Source organism: Hylobates moloch, unplaced genomic scaffold, assembly GCF_009828535.3.
Source record: "Hylobates moloch isolate HMO894 unplaced genomic scaffold, HMol_V3 SCAFFOLD_9, whole genome shotgun sequence".
NCBI classification, from domain to species: Eukaryota; Metazoa; Chordata; class Mammalia; order Primates; family Hylobatidae; genus Hylobates; species Hylobates moloch.
Genome location: NW_026652284.1, coordinates 45112266 through 45118576, shown reverse-complemented (window position 1 = coordinate 45118576; position 6311 = coordinate 45112266). Strand labels below are relative to the sequence as shown.

The 6311-nt window shown below is 40.1% G+C and overlaps 1 pseudogene; it reads right to left on the bottom strand.

Annotated features, from left to right (window-relative positions):
- Nucleotides 1-4409: 4409 nt before the first annotated feature.
- Nucleotides 4410-4938, bottom strand: LOC116812632 (signal peptidase complex catalytic subunit SEC11A-like; annotated as a pseudogene).
- Nucleotides 4939-6311: the final 1373 nt, after the last annotated feature.

The following is a 6311-nucleotide window of genomic DNA, read 5'->3' as shown; positions in this document are numbered from 1 at the left end:
GGCAACCACAAGCTGTCATGAGAGTTTTTTAGCCATCATGGTACTCTCACTTCAGTGATGCTTTAAACACACAGGACTCTTTTGCATGCAGCACACTCCTTGTTCTCAAGTCCTGCGGGATTCCCAGCCTTCATGGCCTCCTTATAAGTCTCTGCCCTGCTCCAGTCTCCAAGACCAATCCTGATTTCTGCCAAAGGCATTTAGGCAACTTTAGCATACGCTGAGCCTCAGTATCTGGTCACCTGCAGCTTTTACCCGGGATTTTACAACCAAGCTTCTTAGATCCTATTTAAAATTGAAACTCAGAATTAGATATTGCTATTAAAGAGTTAATATTTGTATCCTCCTAAATCCATATGTTGAAACCTGATCCCTAATGTGATGATATTTAGAGGTAGGACTTTGAAAGGTGATTACATCATGAGAGTGAGGTCCTCATGAAAGGGATTAGTGCCCTTATAAAAGAGGCCCCAGGGAAATCTCTTTCCCCTTTTCGTCAGGACACAGAGAGAAGGCAAACGAAAAGACACCAGTGTATGAAGCAGCTCCCCACCAGACACTGAACCTACTAAAGTCTTGATCTTGGACTTTCCAGCCTCCAGGAAATTTCCAGCCTCCAGAAATAAATTTCTGCTGTTTATAACCCATCCCATCTATGGTATTCTGTTAGCAGCCTGAACAGGTTAAGTCAAGTGTACTGGGCCTGGCCCCTAAATCCCTTTTTAAAAAGCTTTAAGTAAACTAGGAGTACAAGAAAATGACCTTGGAAGAAAAGAAACACATTTATCAGTTGTAGATGATATTACAATATACCTAAAAATCTAATAAATTCAACAGGACAGGCGAGGTACCTCACATCTGTAATCCCAGCACTTTGGGAGGCCGAGTCAGGCAGGTCACTTGAGCTGAGAAGTTTGAGACCAGCCTGGCCAACGTGGCAAAACCGTGTCTCTACTAAAAATACAAAAATTAGCCGGGTGTGATGACAAGTTCCTGTAGTCCCAGCTACTCGGGAGGCTGAGGCAGGAGAATCACTTGAACCTGGGAGGTGCAGATTATTGTAAGCTGAGATCATGCCACTGCACTCCAGCCTGGGCGACAGAGAGGGACTCTGTCTCAACAACAACAACAACAACAACAACAACAACAACAAATTTACAGACTGTTAGACTATCAAATTTTAAAAAATGGCTTTCTATAAGATGGAATACAGAAATAAGTATTACTTTCTTTTACTAGCATTGAACAATTAGAAATTAAAATGGGAAAAATCACATTCAAGATATTGTCAAATTAGTTTGTAAAACATCTAAGAATAACTTAATAAGAGCACTATATATATTTTTATTAAAGGACCTAAAATAGGACTAAAACCAACGAGACATAGTAATAATTCCTCACGGGAGGAAGACTAAATAAAATACAGATGCTGTTCCTTCCCAAGTAAATTTACAAAGATAATGCAAATCTGATTAGGATCCCAGTGAATTGTTTTGGGAAATAGACAAGTTGGTTTTAAAATTTATTTGTAACAATGAAGTTAGCATTTGAAAAGAAGAATCAGAAGGAGAAATTTGCTGCCTAAGATAACACATAATTACTTAGATAAAAATGGTTGGGTAATGGTATAGAGATAGATAAATAGATCAGTGGTACCTAAGAGAATGTAGAAACAGACACATTGATATATGTGGGTTTATGTAGTGAATCTTATAATTTTATGTTGCCTGAACATCCATTTTGAACATTTAACTTTCTCTTATCAGTAGCAGAGTTAGTCTGTCTTGACACAGTTTCCAGTTTTATGCTCCCCCCACTCCCACACCCAGTTGCTCAGTGTTGTTGATCCAGCTATCTGCCTTATACAACTGCCTCCTGGTAACCCCCTCTCTATGGGACAGCTGGATACAACCTACCTGACTGGCCCTGCTGACCCCCATATCCTACATGGTCTGTGCAGATGTGCTACAGTGACCACCTCTCAGTCACAGTGTGACCTGGAATTTGTGCCTGCTGCTTTGAACCTGCTAACTAAAACTCTTCTTGGGAAATCTGTTTGAATAATGTCCTGGACTCCAATAAAGGGACTGGCCCACAGATCCCTTTCTCCACACACTCCCTGACCTGTGTGTGTGTGTGTGTGTGTGTGTGTGTGTGTGTATGCAATGCGGGTGTGTGTGGCCTCCAGGCATGGTGTGTACCCCCTGAACCTGTAAGTCGTCAAATGTTTATTTCCATCTTATATCTCATCTAATCATTGAAGGAGTGGTCTCCATCCAAAAAAAAAAAAAGATTCTAAGTTAAAACAGTTTAATATTATGATAATGGCAGTATTTTGAAAAAACAAACAAACTTACTCTCACATTGCAGGATATAAATATAAATTATAGATGAATTAAACTTCTAAATGTAGAGAAAAAAACATTGCTAGGTTAACTATGCTGCAGTAGCAAAAATATCTTAAGATCACAGTAGCTTACCATAGGAAAGTTTCTTTTTTTTTCTTTTTTTTGAGACTGAGTCTCACTCTGTCACCTAGGCTGGAGTGCAGTGGCATGATCTCTGCTCACTGCAACCTCTGCCTCCTGGGTTCAAGCAATTCTTCTGCCTCAGCCTCCTGTGTAGCTGGGATTACAGGCGTGCCACCATGCTCAGCTAATTATTGTATTTTTAGTAGAGACAGGGTTTTGCCATGTTGGCCAGGCTGGTCTTGAACTCCTGACCTCCGGTGATCTGCCTGCTTCGGCCTCCCAAAGTGTTGGGATTACAGGCATGAGCCACCACACCCAGCCAGGAAAGTTTCTTGATTATGTGAAGTCTGAAGCGAGCCTGGAGACTCTTCAAAGGAAGCTTCCTTCCATGTGGTGACTCAGGGATCAAGGCTGCTTCCATTTTGTTCCCACAAAATTTGAACCATTTGGTTTCAAGGTGTACTGCTGAAGTGGAAGAGAGATATGAAGGTTCACACAGGGGTCTTCATGATCGGGGTAAAAATGACATAGAACTGCCTATGTCACCTCTGCCAACATCTCATTGGCTAGAATGAGTCACATCCATGTAACTTGATTCTGAAAAAGGTTGGAATGTGGTAACATACATGGATATTAAGTCCGCATTAAACGTCCCAATCATAAAAGGTATAATTATCAAGAATAGATACACATTTTTATAAACTTGGGGTTGAGGAAGCTCCTTAGGATTATTTAGAAAAGAAAAAGTAATAAAGGAAAAACTAAACTAAACAATAGAAAAGCTTAAAAGAATTAAACAGTGAAGGATGCCAAAAACAAAGTTAAAAGGCAAGCAACAGATTGAGAGAATATATTTGCCACACATACGAATGACAAATGTTAAAATTTTGAATATGCAATTCCTATAAAGAAAAAATAGGCCAGGTGTGGTGGCTTACACCTGTAATCCCAGCACTTTGGGAGGCCAAGGCAGGAAGATTGCTTGAGCTCAAGAGTTTGAGACCAGCCTGGACAACATGGTGAGACTTTTGTCTCTATAAGAAATAAAAAAAATCAGTCAGGCGTGGTGATGTGTGCCTGCAGTTCCAGCTACTCAGTGGGGCAGAAGTGGGAGGATCACTGAAGCCTGAAAGGTTGACATTGCAGGGAGCTGTGATGGTGCCACTGCACTCCAGTCTGGGTGGCAGAGTAAGATCCTGTCTCAAAAAAAAAAAAAAAAAAATTGAAAAAGAAACCAATACAGAAAATAACAAAGCATATTAATGATTTTAAAAAATACAGATGATCAGTGACATAAGTAATATATATACGAGGCAGTCCATTGCAGTATTGTGGCAATGGCATAAAATTGAACACAATTTAATTTACAGTAGGAGTCTGACTAAATCACTTACAGTATGGCTATATGACAGAATATCACGTAGTCATTAAAAAAGAACAATGTGGATCTCTATACACTGACATGAACAAATATTCTTGATGTATAAGTGAAAAAAATGAGATGTAGATCACTATGGACAATGGTGATTGTAATTCGGGAAAAAATTAATGATATATAAATAAATAGATAAATAATATAAAACAATAAAAGTATTAAAATATGACAAAACAGGGAAGGATATGGATAAAACTTTACATTGTTAATCTCTAAAAAGTAGGGAGGCATTCACTTTGTAATTCATAGAATTGTCTTTTTTTTTTTGGCTCAACCTTTTAATATAAAAAATTCACTGGTGTACAAAAATGTGAAAGTGTGACAATGACAACTATAAAATCCTGTGAATGAAAGTCCCCTCAAATGCACTCTGTGGTGCACATGCGGGCACCCACACAAACTCTGGCGTGGAAACAAAAACTAATGCAAACCAGTGCTGTCAAGAAGACCCAACACGTGTGTTCTCCATTCTACCAATCACAGGCCAATATCTACTCCAAACATCCAGTAACGAAAAGTGTGGCATCTTCCCAGGAACAGCAAGGCAGACTTCTTACTCACGATGGACCAGCACAAATAAACCCAGCAAAAAAAGCACTTCATACTTAAATTTAGGATAGTCATTCATGAGGATCGTCCCAATTCCAATATAAGGAACAAATCCCCTGGCTCTCCCCACGACATCTTTCCTTTGGTCAAAAACTTGATATGCCCATTTTGCTTTTCATGAATCTTCAAGACTCGGTGAACTATAGGAATCTTTCTTCCTTCTATCTTTAAAACAGCAATTTCTCCCACTGGTATGGGATCTTCAGCTCGATTTGTTAGAAAGAGAAGATATCCTCTATGAAATGCAGGTTCCATGCTGCCACTGAGCAGCACTACAATTGGACTTTCACTTCCAGTTATGACCATTAACCCCTTCCAGATCATGAGTGCCGATGAGACAATCATTCCGAAATTTAGGACTTGATAATAGAGCTGCCGCTTGTTCATCCGCTGCACATCATCCAGAAAGTCTAGAAACAGCATGGCGGGGATGGCGAGCGGGACACCGGCAAGGGAGAGGGCGTGAGGACCAGCGGGCGGAACGACTGGCCTGTAATTCATAGAGTTTTCTAAGTGATAACTTTTGTCTTTTTGTGTTCTGGGCATGGTTTAAACAGAAAACCTTCAATAATATTCACTCATTCATTTATTTATCTACCCATCGATCCAACCATCCATCCATCATTCCATCCATTCATTCTATCATACCCAAGAAACATTGATTAAAAATCTATTTGTAGGCATTGTGTTTGCCATGCACATTGCAAGTAAGATTTAGTTTGGCACAGCTTGGAATAAGAAGAAAAATGCCCATGTGTTTTTTCCTTTTTCTTCTAGTTGACTATTTTAAAGCCAATCAACAAAATGTAAAGAGTCTGGCCCTGGGCTTCTTGCACACACCATCTGTTTTGGCTTCCCTGGCCTCTGGCCTTTGTCTGCCCTGTAGATGACAGATTAGTCGGGGACATCCTTTATAGTAGGAAATGGAGGTCAATAAAATTTGCACCAGGCTTTTCAATTTAGTATCATCCCAGTCAGGACATCCCAAAATAAAATTTGTTTTAAAAATAGATCTAGGAGGAGAAAAAAGATTGAAAACAAACAATTAATCCTCTTATGTCACTGATTCTGTGAGAAAATCTGATTTAAAAACAAATCAGTTTCTTGTTCAGGTGCAATGATTTTGCGGGTAGAAAAAAAGCAGAACAAAAATAGTGCAAAGGGTCCAGTGTGATAAAGGATACTACAGAGCAAAACAGGAAGTTGTTTAATGGAAGGGAATAGTTGACCTCAGAGCCTGAGACATGAATAGAGAGACCTCGGATGCAGAGGTTTTTGCGTCTGTAAAGTGTTGTATCGATGCTTTATTGACCACGTCTGAATTGTACACCATGGATTCTTTCTTTTTTTGAGACAGAGTCTTTCTCTGTAGCCTAGGCTGAAGTGCAACAGCGCGATCTTGGCTCACTGCAACCTCCGCCTCCCCGGTTCAAGCGATTCTCTTACCTCAGCCTCCCGAGTAGCTGGGATTACAGGCATGTGCCACCACGCCCGGCTAATTTTGTATTTTTAGTAGAGACGGGATTTTTTCATGTTGGTCAGGCTAGTCTAGAACTCCCGACCTCAGATGATCCACCCATCTCGGCCTCCCAAAGTGCTGGGATTACACGCTTGAGCCACCGCGCCTGGCCGGACATTGTAAATTCTTACTCTGATAATTCAAGCAAAATTCTTGAATTAAAGAGGAGTATGAGGGAGGCTGTTGTGAGATAGGTTTAATTTTTATCTCCATTCTGATCTTACAGGGGAGGAAATGAATGCTCAAAGAGATTCTGTGATTTGTTTGAGATAGAGCC